This window comes from Gossypium arboreum, chromosome 6 (assembly GCF_025698485.1).
Source record: "Gossypium arboreum isolate Shixiya-1 chromosome 6, ASM2569848v2, whole genome shotgun sequence".
Lineage (NCBI taxonomy): Eukaryota > Viridiplantae > Streptophyta > Magnoliopsida > Malvales > Malvaceae > Gossypium > Gossypium arboreum.
This window is the reverse complement of record NC_069075.1, coordinates 84308582-84324660: the sequence shown is the minus strand read 5'-3', so window position 1 is coordinate 84324660 and position 16079 is coordinate 84308582. Positions and strand designations below refer to the sequence as shown.

Below are 16079 nucleotides of genomic sequence, written 5' to 3'. Positions count from 1 at the left end.
ATGTTGTTTTTGATGAAAGCGCTATGCTACCTAACTTATCTCTTAAAGACTCTTCCAATAAAGAAAACCAAAAGCGGTGGAGCATCAGTTAATATAGAATCAACTCCTCAAGCCAAGACAAAAATTGAGAATAGAGTTGCTTCTTCACCGCAATACTCTATCGCCAAAAACAGGACAAGAAGAGAAATTAAACCTCCAAAGAAGTATGCCGAGGTTGATCTAGTTGCTTATGCTTTAAATGTGGCTGAAGATATAGATGCGAATCAAGAGCCATTTAATTATTCGAGGCGATTAGTGTGAAGACTCGAAAAGTGGATGTTTGCTATGCAAGAGGAGATGGAATCACTCCACAAAAACAAAACATGGGATCTTGTAAAACTTCCTAAAGGTAAAAAGGTCATGTTCATTGTAAATGGGTGTTTAAAAGAAAGAAGGACTCCGGGAGTTGAAGAACCCGGATATAAAGCAAGGCTTGTTGCAAAGGGTTGATCAAATTCGAGTGGACTTCACAGATGTGTTCTCTCCGGTTGTTAAGCATAGTTCGATTCGAGCTTTGCTTGGTATTGTTGCCATGCATGATTTGGAGCTTGAGCGGTTAGATGTAAAACCGCATTTTGCATGGAGAACTTGAGGAAGATATTTACATGCAACAACCGGAGGGTTTTATAGTCTCGAAAAAGAGGACTATGTTTGCTTCTTTGAAAAAGTCCCTTTACGGTTTGAAACAATCACCAAGACAAGGGTACAAGAGGTTTGATTCCTTTATGACTTCTCATGATTTCAAAAGAAGTAGTTTTGACAGTTGTGTCTACTTTAAGAAAAAAGTGATGGTTCTTTTGTGTATCTACTTCTTTATGTTGATGACATGTTGATAGCAAGAAAAGATAAAGAGAGATAAGAAAGGTTAAAGCCCAACTAAGTGAAGAATTTGAGATGAAAGATTTAGGACCAACAAAGAAGATACTTGGTATGGAGATTCTCGAGATAGAAAAGCAAGTAAATTGTACCTAAGTCGGAAGGGTACATTGAGAAAGTTCTTTGCGGTGTTCAATATGCAGAGTGCTAAGCTCGTTAGTACTCCTTTAGCGACCATTTCGGACTTTCATCGGCCTTATCTCCTCAATCGATAATGAGATTGAGTACATGTCACATGTTCCATACTCTAGTGCAGAGGATCTCTCATGTATGCTATGGTTTGTTCACGTCCGATTTATCATATGCGATCGGTCAGATTAGCGGATACATGGCGAATCTCGGTAAAGAACACGGAAAGCGATTCGATGGATTTTAAGATACTTACGAGGCACTACTAATGTTTGCTTACAGTTTGGAAGAACTAAAGATGGAGTTATAGGGTATGTTGATGCTGATTTTCTTGGAGACCTTGATAGAAGAAGATCTCTCACGAGTTACGTCTTTACAATCGGAGGTTGTGCAATTAGTTGGAAAGCCACTTTGCAAACTACGATCGCTTTGTCTACCACTGAAGTTGAGTACATGGCGATTAATGAGGCTTGTAAAGAAGCTATTTGGTTGAAGGACTATTTAGTGAACTCAATGAAGACCTTCAAATCAGCACGAGATTTTGTGACGGTCGAGTGCCATCTTTCTTACAAAAGATCAAATGTTTCATGAGAGAACAAAACACATTGATATTCGGTATCATTTTGTTCGTGATATTATTGCTCGTGGTGATATTGTTGTGAGCAAAATTAGCACTCATGAAAATCCTGCAGATATGATGACTAAGTCACTTCCTATAACCAAGTTTGAGCATTGCTTAGACTTGGTTGGTGTTCATTGTTGAAGTTAAACCCTTAAGGGGTTTTTTGGAAGAGGTGAAGAACTTGTTTATTAAAAGTTCGCGATGAAGAACTTGTTCATTGAGAATTTGTGTCAAGGTGGAGATTGTTAGAATTAAGTGACCCAAATTCTTATTTAAATAAAATACGATGGAAAATAAAATAAAAGTAAAATCCATATAGAACTAGACTTCTTTTATTTTATTTTAGAATAAGGTTTTTAAACCTTATTAAACTCCATCTATTTTATATTGATTAGGATAAGGTGTTTCAATCCTACTAGAATATGGCTTTGCAAGCCTATAAATAGACATAGTCTATTCCTCTTGTATTTGAGTAAAAATTTTTCGACATAGTGAATTTTCTTCTCCTCCTGCGTGGTTTTTTTCAGAAAGGGTTTCACGTAAAATTTATGTGTTCTTTATTTTATTTATTTTATTCTATTTTTTTTAACACCAATGGCTAATCTTTTCAAACAATTCCATACCCCATAATGATCATCATACAAATGATTATAGAATCATACTAAAAACGTATATAAGCCATTTTCGCATGGCTATCCAAGCTTACACAAAACCGAAAGGTACATGACCTTCAACAATAGGGTAGTCCTATACATGCCATTTCAAAGTTCAACCAAAATTATACCAAAATGGAGGCTTTGATAGTGTAGATGACTTCGACTTTAATGATCCCGAATCCGATCGCTAACGAGCAAAATCTATAAGACAGAGAGCCAAAGCAACGGGGTAAGCATTTTTATGCTTAGTAAGTCTCAAGCAATACAATCAGCCCAAGCTTCTTCGGAATACAACCGGATATAACCACATGCACGAATGCCTTCGGGTCTTAGCCCGGATAGAACGACTTGCACAAATGCCTTCGGGTATTAGCCCGGATTTAGCAACTTGCACGAATGCCTTGGTCTTAGCCGGATGTAGTCACTAGCACAATTGCCTTGGTCTTAACCGGATATAATTACTAGCATAAATGTCTTTGGGACTTAGCCCGGATATCATTCAATTGCTCATGCACACATATACATCAATAATCATTACACATCCATATTTCATTTTCGTTACTAAGGCTCAAACACAAACATATCACTAGCATAATCGCCTTCGGGACTTAGCCGGGTATCATTCAAATACTCATACACACATAAATCAATAATCATTACACATCCATATTTCATTTCACATAATTCGAGTAGGGTCATTTCTTGAGGACTTACCTCGGATGTCGTCGGACGGCTTCAACGGCTATTCGACCACTTTTTCCTTCCCTTTATCGGATTTAGCTCCCCTTTGCTCTTGAGCTTAACGAATACAAGTAGAAGTATTCAATATTTTTATCAATAATGTTTACTTGTCAATCACATTTGGCATCTCATATCATCTCGCTTTATTATAATTTATCATTCAACCTTTAAACCAAAACGCCATTATATGACCACATATACATACATCCATATATTTAAGCTCAAGAATTTTAATATAACATCAAGTGCTCAAATTACTCATGTGGCCGATTATACATGGTCATAATACACAAAAATCAAAAACAAATTCCAAGACTTTCACATCATATATGTACTAAGCCGAACACGTTGGCCAAGTTCACATACATTCTTCAACAATTCCTTCTTTAAACAAACACATCTAAGCCTTCCTTTCATATTATCAACTCCAACCATATACATTATTCAAGTATAACATTTTCATATTCGGCAATAGTATTACACATAATAGCCGACTCTTCTTACTTTGTATTTATGCATCTACTTGATCATTCGTTTAGTTCAAGCACCCATACACCAAGATTCATCAAGTTTAGCATGAAACATAACCTTAATCCTCAATAACCATTATGGCCGAAAGTTCTAGTCACCCCAAAATCACAATTTCTAACATGGGTCACCTAAAAAAAATACTTGGTAACTAGCTCAATTTCATCTAAAATTTCAAGGATTCATATGAATTTCTCACCTTATTTATGGCTTAGAAACCAAATGGTTGCTCTCTTTTCTCCCTTAGAATCGGCCAAGAAGAATCAAGAACAAAGACTTGTTTCTTTCACCCATTTCTAATTATTCCTTAAATCATAAAGGCAACAACCATTTCCCTAAACATCTTCCATGGCGAACACTTGTATTACTACCACCTTCAAAATTTTTGACATGGGCAAGTAAAGGACTTAGTAACTAGCTTCATATATGCAAAGATTTCAAAGACTAACATGGATTCCATACCTTAGTTCAAGCTCAAGTGACCGAATGCTAACTCTTCCCTTTTCTTCTTGAAGGATCGGCTAAGCTAGGAGGAAGATGAACCAAACTTTTTTTTCTTTGCTCAATACACGGCAATGGGGAGGGGCAACCACACATACCCATTTTTTTTTTCTTTTCTTCCTACTAACACCAATATAATAACCATTCTAACATCAACCATTAGCAAAACATGTTGGAAACATGTTCCCTTTGCCCATAATTTGTCATGGACGACCACTAACCTTAGGAAATGGGATAATTGACATGCAACTCCATTTATTTCACTTCATGCATTATTAGGCCACTTAAAAATTCACCTATCGCATTTTCAAGTCCTAACACATGGGTCCTTTCTTATAAATTAGCACCTAATTAATAAAAATCAAGACACGAAATATTTACGCATACAAATTCCACATACAATAAGCACATAATATAACACCTAATTATTCTTGTGACTCGGTTTTGTGGTCCCGAAACCACTCTCTGACTAGGGTCACATTAGGGGTGTCACATTGTCTACCATTGAAGCTGAGTACATGGCAATTACTGAGGCTTGTAAAGAAGCTATTTGGTTGAAGGGACTCTTTAGTGAACTTAATGAAGACCTTCAAATCAGCACAGTATTTTGTGACAGTCAGAGTGCCATCTTTCTTACAAAAGATCAAATGTTTCATGAGAGAACAAAACACATTGATGTTTGGTATCATTTTGTTCGTGATATTATTGCTCGTGGTGATATTGTTGTGAGCAAAATTAGTACTCCTGAAAATCCTGCAGATATGATGACTAAGTCACTTCCTATAACCAAGTTTGAGCATTGCTTAGACTTGGTTGGTGTTCATTGTTGAAGTTAAACCCTTAAGGGGTTTTATGGAAGAGGTGGAGAGCTTGTTTATTGAAAGTTCGCGATGAAGAACTTGTTCATTGAGAATTTGTGTCAAGGTGGAGATTGTTAGAATTAAGTGACCCAAATTCTTATTTAAATAAAATACGATGGAAAATAAAATAAAAGTAAAATCCATATAGAACTAGACTTCTTTTATTTTATTTTAGAATAAGGTTTTTAAACCTTATTAAACTCCATCTATTTTATATTGATTAGGATAAGGTGTTTCAATCCTACTAGAATATGGCTTTACAAGCCTATAAATAGACATAGTCTATTCCTCTTGTATTGATTCAAATTTTCGACATAGTGAATTTTCTTCTCCTCTGCCCGTGGTTTTTTCCCCGAAAGGGTTTCCACGTAAAATTTGTGTGTTATTTTATTTTTTCTTTATTTTATTTTATTTTTTATTTTTTTCACAAAAACAATTAAAAATACAAAGCCTTACCCTAATTGAAGAAAAATACAAATGATTTATTGAAAATTGAGAAAACCTACTTGGAGAATATCAATGCAATTGATGGTATTTTTGGTGTTTTTCTTGTATTTAAAAGCAGTTTGATGTTTAGAGGATAATAGAAAACATGGGTTTGGAGTGGTGAAGACCAAAGATTGAAGAATGGTGTTTAGAGTTTTTTCTCTCTAATGGATGACTCAAAGAAATGGGTGAAGGGGTGTTTCTTTTTTTTTTCTTTCACGTCAAAAATAAAGTGGAAGGTGGAAAATATGGGTTGATTTTAAAATTTGGTATAATTACTTTAAAGCTACTCTTAAATTAAACCCTTGTACAAAACATTCCTCTTTTTAAAATTGAAAGCCTATTTCACACTATTTTCATAAATTAGTTTAAATTTTCTAAAGCTGGAGACGAAAATATTTTTGGATTACCACATTTTGAATTTTTGAACTCATTCTGTTCCATAATTCCAAAATTTTCCTCGAAAATTCTAAATTGGATTTTGGGATGTGACAAAAATTAATGCTTAAAGACTATGTTTGACTATGTATAGGGGTGAAAAGAAGGTTGAATGCACCAAGAGTTAAGTGTTGTATAAATAGATGCTGACGCCATGACATGTTACTACTGGACACCACTACGTAAAGAACCAAGTTGATATTGATTTGCCATGGTCTGAGGTTACGATGTTGATGAGTTGGAGGTCATGACCTAAGTCACTGTTTCAAGCTACTGGAAGTCACGGCGTAGACTTTCCAAGTTGCAGTGTAAGAGTTTTGATGTCGCGACGTGGAAGCTCTGCACCTGTTTCAAGGAGAAGTTTGTTCGCAATGCCAGGACGTCGCAAGCCTTGACGCCTCAACATCTAACAACAAATCAAAGATTCCTAACAATTACTTAAGGGCATTTTCTGGAAAATTGGCCCTCCAGCCTTCACTAAACTAGATTTTAAGTAGGGATACTTTGGTCATTCACCTACCTACTATAAATACTCTATTGCATGGGAAATTAAAGGAAAGAGAAAATGTTGTAGAGAATAAAAAAGATTATTTATTTTTCTCCTTAAAATTCCTAAAGATTGTTCTTAGCATTAATATTAGCTTTTGATATATTTGAAGATTGTGATCAACTCTTTATTGTGATGATGGTGTAAGGTCAGAAACAATGCAAACTTTAGCTCTGAGCTACTTTGGCTGAACACTTTCTAAACTTAAACTATATTTCTGGTATTCAATGCATGTTTAGAATGAAAATTTGTGTTATTTTTTTGGTGTAGCTCTAAATAGCATTGATTGTTGATTATGATTTTAGTTCTTAACGATGTACTCATGTTTAACTTGATTGTATCAATTGCTTGATTGTGTTAATGTGTTTTTAAAATTCTAGAATTAACAAACCTAGCGAAAAACTAGATAGAGGAGATTGAGAGGAGATTCTATTAAGTAATCATTAGCACAATCATACTAAGTAGTGAGATTGAGAGGTGAGCTATGTGCCTAGGTGAGACCGAGAGAAGATCTTAGGTAGTAACTTTTAGCTTATAATGAGACCGAGAGGAGATTTTTAGTTAAAATTAGTAATCGATAGAATCAAGACATGTGAGTACTTCATGATGAACTAACAGATTAATTAGCCATCGTCTTAATTCGCTTGCACAATCTAAGCAAGAAAGAGGTTCTAAGAAGATAAATCATTTAAATACTAAAATAGATTAGTTCAATATCTCCCTTAATTGCTTTACGTTAATGATCTTTGAGTTAAGTAGGCTAGTAATAATTTCTTGAATGTGCTAACTGATTAGTATATTTTCCCTTATCAATCCCTAAGGAGAATGACCTTTGGATTACTCCTATGAGTAATTCAACGCATAACTATATTACAATCTGGCATCTTTATGCTTGTGATATAGTCGTACTTGTATTGTGGATAATATTGATTACATTTGTTGCTTTTTATGTGAGTGTATATGGGTCGGTGGTGTAGCTTGCCTAGAATCTCAAAGTGAATCTTGAATCCCTATAAAAAGTTCAACAAGCTTATCCAAAAACTATTCCACTCTCATTGGAATTGGAATAAAATGTATTGACTTGGTCAATCTATCCAAAATGACCCATATTGAATCCTTCTTTGTTAGAGTCAAAACAATCTAACCACAATATTCATAGTGAGTCACTTCCACTTCCATGCATGCATGATAATAGTTTGTAAAATTCCCTAGGGAACTTGGTGTTTTGCCTTCACTTATTGACATATAAGACACTTGGTAACAAATTTCGTTATATCCTTCTTCATGCTTGACCACCAATAGAATGACTTCAGATGACTGCACATCTTGGTGCTACTCGAATGCATAACATAAGAACTATGGTGAGCTTCTTAGAGTATGTATTATTTTAATTCAGGAGTGTTAGGAACACACAATCATTATTGGAATATAAGCTCCCATCTTTATCTAGTGTAATTTTCACTTTGCTTCCAACTGATCGTCACTTTTCTATAGGTATCAGATTCTCTTAAGGAAAGTTTGCTTGACTCTTAACTTGGCCAAAATTGAACCATAATTTTCTAATGCTAGATAGACATTAAATGTTCTCAAGGAAAATGAGGATTTCTAGCTCAATGCATCTACTACAACATTTATTATCCCTTAATGATAGTAAAAAATTAAATCATAATCATTAAGTAATTTGACCCATCTACACTGCCTCAGATTCAATTCTGTTTAAGTAAGTAAATACTTCAAACTTTTGTGGTTAGTGAATATGTGGCATTTCTCATCATATAGGTAATGCTTCCAAATGTTCAAGGAAAAAACTACAACTTCAAGTTACAGGTCGTGAGTGGGATAGTTCTTCTTATGATGCTTGAGTTATTGTGAAGTATACGTAACTAATTTTCTATCTTGCATTAGCACACATCCTAGTCCACTGTGTGAAGCATTGTTGAAAATCATAGTCTTTCCCTGATTTTGGTTGTGTCAAAATAGGTACCTTGGTCAAAATTGCCTTCAATCTCTCAAAACTTTACTGGAATATATTCATCCAATCAAGCTTGATGTTTTCTAAAGTAGCTTAGTAAAAGGGGATGCTATTATCAAAAATTCTTTTACAAACCTCCTATAGTACCCAGCCAAACTATAGAAACTTCTCACTTTGATAACATTCCTCGGGGGTTTTCAATCCAAAATGGTAGTGGTCTTTCTTGGGTTAACACAAATACCCTCCACAGACACAATATGTCACAAAAATACTACCTTGTGAAGCCAAAACTCACACTTGTTAAAGTTGGCTAACAATTATTTGTTCCTTAAAGTTTGTAAAAAAAAAAAAAAACTCTTAGGTGCTTGTCATGCTTATCTTCATTTGTAAAATAAACTAGGATATCATCCATAAAAACTACTATGAAATGATCGAAATAGGGCTGGAAGATTGTTCATCAAATTCATAAAGGCTGTTGATGTGTTGGTAAGCCCAAATGAGATTACAAAAAACTCATAGTGGCTATATTGAGTCCTGAAGGTAGTATCTAAAACATCTGATTCCTTAACCTTAAGTTGGTAGTATCTTGAATGTAGATCAATATTTAAGAACAAGGATGCTCCCTTGAACTAATCGAACAAGTTGTCACTCTTAGGAAATGGATACTTGTTCTTGTTGGATGTGGTGCCCTAAGTGTAGTACTTTCATCTAAGTACACTTGTAATTTTTCGAACAGTTTGGTTAATAAAACAAATTCATTGATTACAATTATTATACTTTATAATATTTTCTTCATATGGTTTTTGCATGTAAATAAGAATAGAAGCAAATCTTGCTCATTGGTTTTTTTAATGTTTAAACTGATGCTAAGAGGTATTACGTGGTAGGATCATAATACGAAAAGAAAACTTGTATTAGGAGGTGAGCCTAAACATGTCCTTAAACTAAGGGTCTGTTTGGTAACCTATAAAAGCTTTTCCGTAAAAGCTTTTTAGGCTTTTTTGATGTTTGGTTGGTTGAAAATGATTTTCCAGGGTAAAATATTTTACAAAACAAGGGAAAATGAGGGATTTTTTTAAGGAAAATGTCTTACCCTTTTGAAATCGGTAAGACATTTTTCGGAAATTGACGCTTCTTCTCCCCTTTCCCCTTCCCCTTCTACTTCCCCTTCCCTTTGGGTTGCAAATCAGTTTGGCCAAGGGAGAACCGAAGCCATTTTCAATGTTGAAGAAGCCATTACATGACCCTCTCCCTGTTTTAAATCCTCATCTCGAAGTTTTCACCATGAAAGCTGCTTCCTTCAACACTCCCCATTTTCCATCCATCATCACAAAAAGAACATCAGCACAGCCATGTCCAACTCGATTCGTAAGAACCCTTTTTCTTAAACTCCCTCAGAGCTTCCAAAACAATCCCTTTTTTAGACCGTCGGCTAATTCCTTTGCTTCTTCTTTGTCCTCCGCTCTTCTTCTTCTAAATCATTCATCGAGTCAATTGCCAACGGCATGTATTTGGGTTGGAACAAAGCTCCGAAGATTGAGATTGATGGTGGTGGACAAGCTAAGGCTCTAGGGTTCGGAGAAAGAGGACGATGGTCGCAAAAGGTGCTTCATTTTCCATACTTTTAGCAACACTGGCTAGCTCATGTAAGTTCCTTTTTTTTTCTTTTTCTGGTATAACTAAAGGTCTTTGATTTTGGAATTTTGCACATGGAAAAGTAAATTATGGCATTATTTTTTTTCCTTTTTAGTTGAAAATAGTGCTAATTAATGTTATTTGTTAGTATAATTTTGTTAGAATCTTATAAATTTTTAATGATGTACTATATCTTGATTTGTTGGACTAATGTGATAATTTCTACTTCACGTGTATTAATCCATAAAATTTATCAAAAGTGGAATTTTGAAAGCTTAGTTTTGGAAGTTTGAATATTAAGTTTAACCTCCTACTTTAGATTTTGCATTTTGGATAATTGGATTATGTTATGTGTTTCTCTGGCATCAGTCGATCTGTGGATTTGCTTCTCGTGATGCATTACGATTCAAGAAACCCACTGGGCATAAGGATTTGTTCTACATTGATGACAAAGATGTGGAGTTTAAAGAAGTAGGAACTTATCAACAATATTCGAGGTTCTGTTGTATGTTGCCTTATTAAAGAAGTCTTCACTTAAATTCTTCTATGTTGCCTTATGTATATAGGTTCTTGAGTCTCCTTTTCCAAAAGCACCACTAATACAACTATTACATCCCACTGGCTTGCGATTGAAGGCATTCAACCAACAATTCCAGAAAATGCTTCAATTGAAGGTACCATCTTAGCTAACCTAAATATTCTCTCGAAGTTATTTGTGTTGAAGACTTTTATGGTTCATGTTCTTTTCTAGTTTTATCACTTTAATCTAATACGACTTATCTTCATTTCTACATGGAATTGGTATTTTGCTTTCCATGCAGCACCTTCTGATGGTAAAAAGGCTGAATACAAAGAAGATGGGCTTTCCATTGATGTCAAATTACCTATTAAGCATGTATTATCTAGAGAACTTCAAGTATGTTGTACATCTTCAGCAACATTTTTATGTTAAAATCCTTTTTGCATAGAATGATATTAAAAGACTAATTTGGTTGTTATGCAGTTTTACTTTGACAAGATCGTGGACATTACCATGAATAAATCAGTCTCGATTCTCTTTAAACAAGCATTACTGAGTTTGGCAACAGACTCGGGATTACATCCTTTAGTTCCTTATTTTACATGTTTCATTTTTGACGAGGTTGTCTTAAAGATCTTTCATACCTCATTATATATGTGTGTTGCAAAGAACTTTTGGTTAGTTATCTCAAGCTTACATTTTTGCCACATTTATCTCAGGTTGCACAAAATTTGAATAATTTCCCTCTCATGTTTGCTTTGATGCGTGTTGCCCGGAGTCTTCTCCAGAATGAACACTTACACATAGAAACTTATGTGAGTTTATTATTTCAATTGTTTAGAAGTACACGAACTAATGCAAATATGCTAGTGGCTTATTTTCCACCTATTTGATTTTTTAAAATGTTTTTCAGTTACACTAGTTGATGCCATCTTTTATTACCTGCCTCGCTACAAAAAGGTTAGGAAATAAATTCACTGACAATCATTGGGAACTTAGAAACTTCGCAGCAAAGCTAGTGACATCAATATGCAAAAGATGAAGATTTCTTTTCTTTTGGACTTATACATGCATATTTGATTTTATGAATTTCAGGTGTCTGATTTTTTAGTTATAAACTTGGATCTATTCTTGAAGCGTATTTGCAGCTTCTTGAACCTGAATAAAAAGACACGAAGCCTGGTGTGTTTATGGGGCCCTGCTAGTAAGTTTAACATCAAATTTGGTACCAGTTTATGAGCATCGATTCATTTATTTGCTGTAGAATTAACAACACTGCTTAAAATTTCCACTAAAAGCGTGTAGTTGGACTGTGCATGTATGATCAGCTTAAAATGTTCCCCAGTTTGCTAGCACCCTCAACTCGTCCCGTCTGGAAAAGCAACAACAAAGTTGCGACAAGTATGATTTCTTCGAACCATCATATTTACACTTAATCCAAAAGTCTCTTCTTCTCCCCCTTTACGATATTCCATTTTCTGATCAATCAAGATAAACGAAAAGCAAGTACAGACACCTTGATGCAGCAGCAACCACTTGCCAAGAAAATAGCAACTGAGAGTGCAATAGGTATGATGCTAATAAATTCCATGCAAAATGATTTACAAGGGGCAGTTAGTGGCTTTTCCACCACCATAAGAGGTTCCAATATTGGTGTATCATCAATGTCACGGTCGTTATCAAACAATAACATGCTAGGAAGGGATCGGGGGTCGAGTTTCAAAGACATCAACTGTTCTAACTTAGGCTTGGAAGGAAGACACAGACCCAGGGAACTTGTTAGCATCATTATTTAAACTTTTTGGTGAGATTATGTTATCATTTACCCCTAAACCTGAGCTTTCATTCTTCCTTTGATTAAATTTTACCTCCAAAAGCTATGGTTTTTGAAGGAATGTGTAAATTATCTCCATAGTTTTTTCAGTTTTATTGTGTTTATCTTTTATAAGTCTTCTTTTTTTCCTTGCTCATAAATGTATTATGTAGTTATCAAAAAATATATTCTACTTTGGATTTTATTTATATTAAATTTTAGGTCAAATTCTGCAATTAGTCTATGTACTTTATGAAAATGGTGGATTTAGTCTTTATACTTTAATTTGATCAATTTTAGTCATTGTAATTTTTGAATTCTTCAATTTTAATACTTTACGAAAATATATGCTTTGTTTTATTAGCTGTAGAAAAGACTTTAGAATGCACATTATATGCTTGGTTACTCCCATTTTCAAATGAAACTGTTTTGATGATTGAAGAACGGCTGGGGAAAAAAAGGGTATTGTCGAGACCATTTTTAAATCGAGTTTTGGAAAATGAAAATCGACTTTAAGAAAAACGAAAACGGGAGTCGCCACCAATCTCTTTAAGTGTGATTGGATCACCTTATAAAATGTTTTGTTTTAAAATCATTATTTTTGGTCTACAAAATAAAAAGAACGGGTTCGGGAGTCGGTTTCGTACGAGGAAGGATTAGCACCCTCGTAACGCCCAAAAATTGGTACCTAATTAATTATCAAATGTCTTTAAGGTTGGAAATTTTAAAAATTTTAAGATACAATCCTCTTTAAAATATTTTGATTTTGAAAATTGGGATTCACTTGTATCAAAATATTGACATTAAGTTAGCCTTTTTGGAAATCTTTATCTCGAAACGACAAAACGTCACATCCAATAAGTTAGGACACAACGTTTTGAAATTTTAAGACAGTTGCTCGTATTTTGAAAATCTTAAAAAACTTAGAAGGGTACTTGCCTATTCGAACTCAACGAGAAAAGTTGCAACCCAATAAGTTAGGGCACTACTTTTCTCGAAACTTCCAAATACCAAGCATTGCCTTTTTATTTTTGAAAACTTTGAAATCTTTTTTTTTTAAACCGATGCATGAAGGAGCATATTAACATAACATACAAGATAACATGTTATAATAATAGGTAAGTAACAACATAAATATCATACACTAACCAACATATATAAGAAATAAATCATGACAATATTTAAATAAGAAAAATATACATAAAACACAATGCATATTTAAGAAGAATAGGTAAAAATCCTAAACATATAATTCAACATATATTTAAACATACAAATGATGCATGACATATAATTTTAACACATATATATAAAAATGCATTTGTAAATAAATTATAAAAGTCATATAAAACATAATATAACAATTAATTCTAAAGTAAAAGCCAATATTGTATAAAACATGAGTTCTAAAAATATATGTATAATATAAACAATTGATAAATAGAATGAGCATACATAAAATGTGATATTTAATAATATAATATATGATAAAAATATTTACAAGAATAATAATTATGTGAAAAATATAAAATATATTGGTATATAAAATATCAAATGTAAAAGAATTGATATTTATAATAAAATAATTATATAATATATAAGTATAAGTATGAAATAGGTAATTAATGATGAAATATATGTATTATTATAATATTATAATATCTTCAAAATGTGTAATAATAGAATATGAATAAAGTAATTATTAATCGTAAAAATAAAAATAAGTATATAATTCAATTTAAAATCTTTAATGATAATAATGTATAGATAAAAACATAATAATATAAAATGACATAATATAAAATAATTATAATATATAATATGAAAGTATATATGTATATATATAAATAATTAATAATATATAATACAAGTAAAATATAACAATAATATATAAATAAGAATGTGAAATAATAATATTTTGTGAAAAAGTGATATATAATAACAATAATATATAATAAAATAATTATATAATATGGTATAAAAATAAGATTAAAAATAAAACAAAGAACAATATAAAAAGTTTTATATACATAATAATAATAGGAATAAATATATAGGGTTAAATTTAAAGTTCAACAAAATTTCAGGGGTGAATTTAAAAAAATAAAGCTGAATTAAGGTCCTAATTAAAACACGCGCGAAACCAAAGGGACTCATTGGGCAAATTGCCCTATTCCCAAAACGACTGCGTTTTAATCTTGGACTTAAAGCAGCTACTGTAGGGACTAAATTAAAACTAAAACAAAATAATAGGGCCAAATCATAAATAAAATAAAGCGTATTTATAAACGTAAAAAAAGGTGGAAGGACCAATTGAGTAATTAACCCAATCCTCAAAAACACGCGGATCCTTCCCGGGTAACCGGGTCAACGAGCGGATCCTGATCCTAGAAACGACGTCGTTTTACCGGTGTTATAAAAGTAAAATCAAAGCTTAAAATTATCATTTTTACTAACACTCAAAAAAAAAAATAGAGCGAAATCTAGAATTCTCTCAAAGCTCCGGTCTAGGGCCATCACTGCTCGTCCTTGAGCTCTGCCGAGCATGGTCTTTACGCGCCGACGCGCCATCCTAAGGACCACCGCACACGGTGGCTATGGTTTGAAAAACACTTCCTTTCCCTCACCAATCATCAGGTAACCTCCCTTTTCTTTTTTTTTTTTGATTATATCTTAAATCTGTGTGTTCAGGTCAGAAAACAAACAGGTAAATGGAAAAATAAAAAAGGAATGATTCGATTACCGTAAGAAACGAAAAATTTGCTTTTTATTTCTTCTACTTTAGATGAATACAATTGTTCATAAATCTCTTTCTCTCTGTGTTTTCTCTCTGTATATGTAAAAATTTCTATCTTGTATATGTGTGTTTCTTTTTCTTCTTATGTATAAATCTCTGCTTTTTCGCCTCTTCCGTCTGTCCTCTTTTTACAGATTCTTAGAAAGGCTTTATAGCCTTAAACTGTCATATTTTAGGAAAGAAATCACAAGATTTCTTTCCCTATCCTGTTCTAATCTGTCTATTAATTTCTTTCCTTCTTCGCAGGAAAATCGCGAAGCTCACGGTGGTAATCTCATCAGCGTTGATGGAGGCGTGGAATCTAGTGATGAGGAGCCCTGGGTATGCTAAGAAGGTGCATTAATGGCCTCGATTCTGGGGAGCTGGACAGACGCTCCTCGAGGCTTCTAGAAGACGTTGCGGCGCTAGAAGAAAGAGGGCAGAAACCCTAGGGTTTCATGCTTGGGTCTGTAATAGTTTGGGCCAGTTGGGCCACTTTAGTCCTGGGTCTGTTTGGATCTGGGTTTGCTGGGTGGCTGTAATCGGGTATGGGCTTTTGTATTTGGGCTTCGGGACTGTTTAATAAATAAACATTTATTTATTTATCTATTTTTATTTGGTTTTAAGGCCCGATTAAATTTGGGCTATTACAGGTATCATCAATTGGAATTGATCTTTTCATTGAAGTGAAAGATCCAGGAAGAAAAAAAAAAGAACACCTAAAAGGACATGTTTTTTTTTGATACCTTGGAAATGGCGTCCAAAGACACATTCGGCTTTGGACTTTGTTATTTACGCTGGATGGGAAACTTGAGATGTTGAAATTGAAATTTTTTTGTCTAACAACAACGAAAAAAGAAAACAAAAACAAGTTACATTTTTTGACAGCTCTTTTCTTCTTGTTCTTGGTGGTATCGAATTTTGTGGAACTCTTTCTTTT

At 33.5% G+C, this 16079-nt stretch overlaps 1 long non-coding RNA gene and 1 pseudogene across 1 annotated transcript; both read left to right on the top strand.

Annotated features, from left to right (window-relative positions):
- The first annotated feature begins 9900 nt into the window (after positions 1–9900).
- Positions 9901–12407, top strand: LOC108458624 (transcription initiation factor TFIID subunit 6-like; annotated as a pseudogene).
- Positions 12408–14811: 2404 nt separating this feature from the next.
- Positions 14812–15825, top strand: LOC108459942 (uncharacterized). The gene is made up of 2 exons (XR_001867438.2): positions 14812–15000; positions 15407–15825. It is a non-coding gene; the product is annotated as an uncharacterized LOC108459942 (long non-coding RNA).
- Positions 15826–16079: the final 254 nt, after the last annotated feature.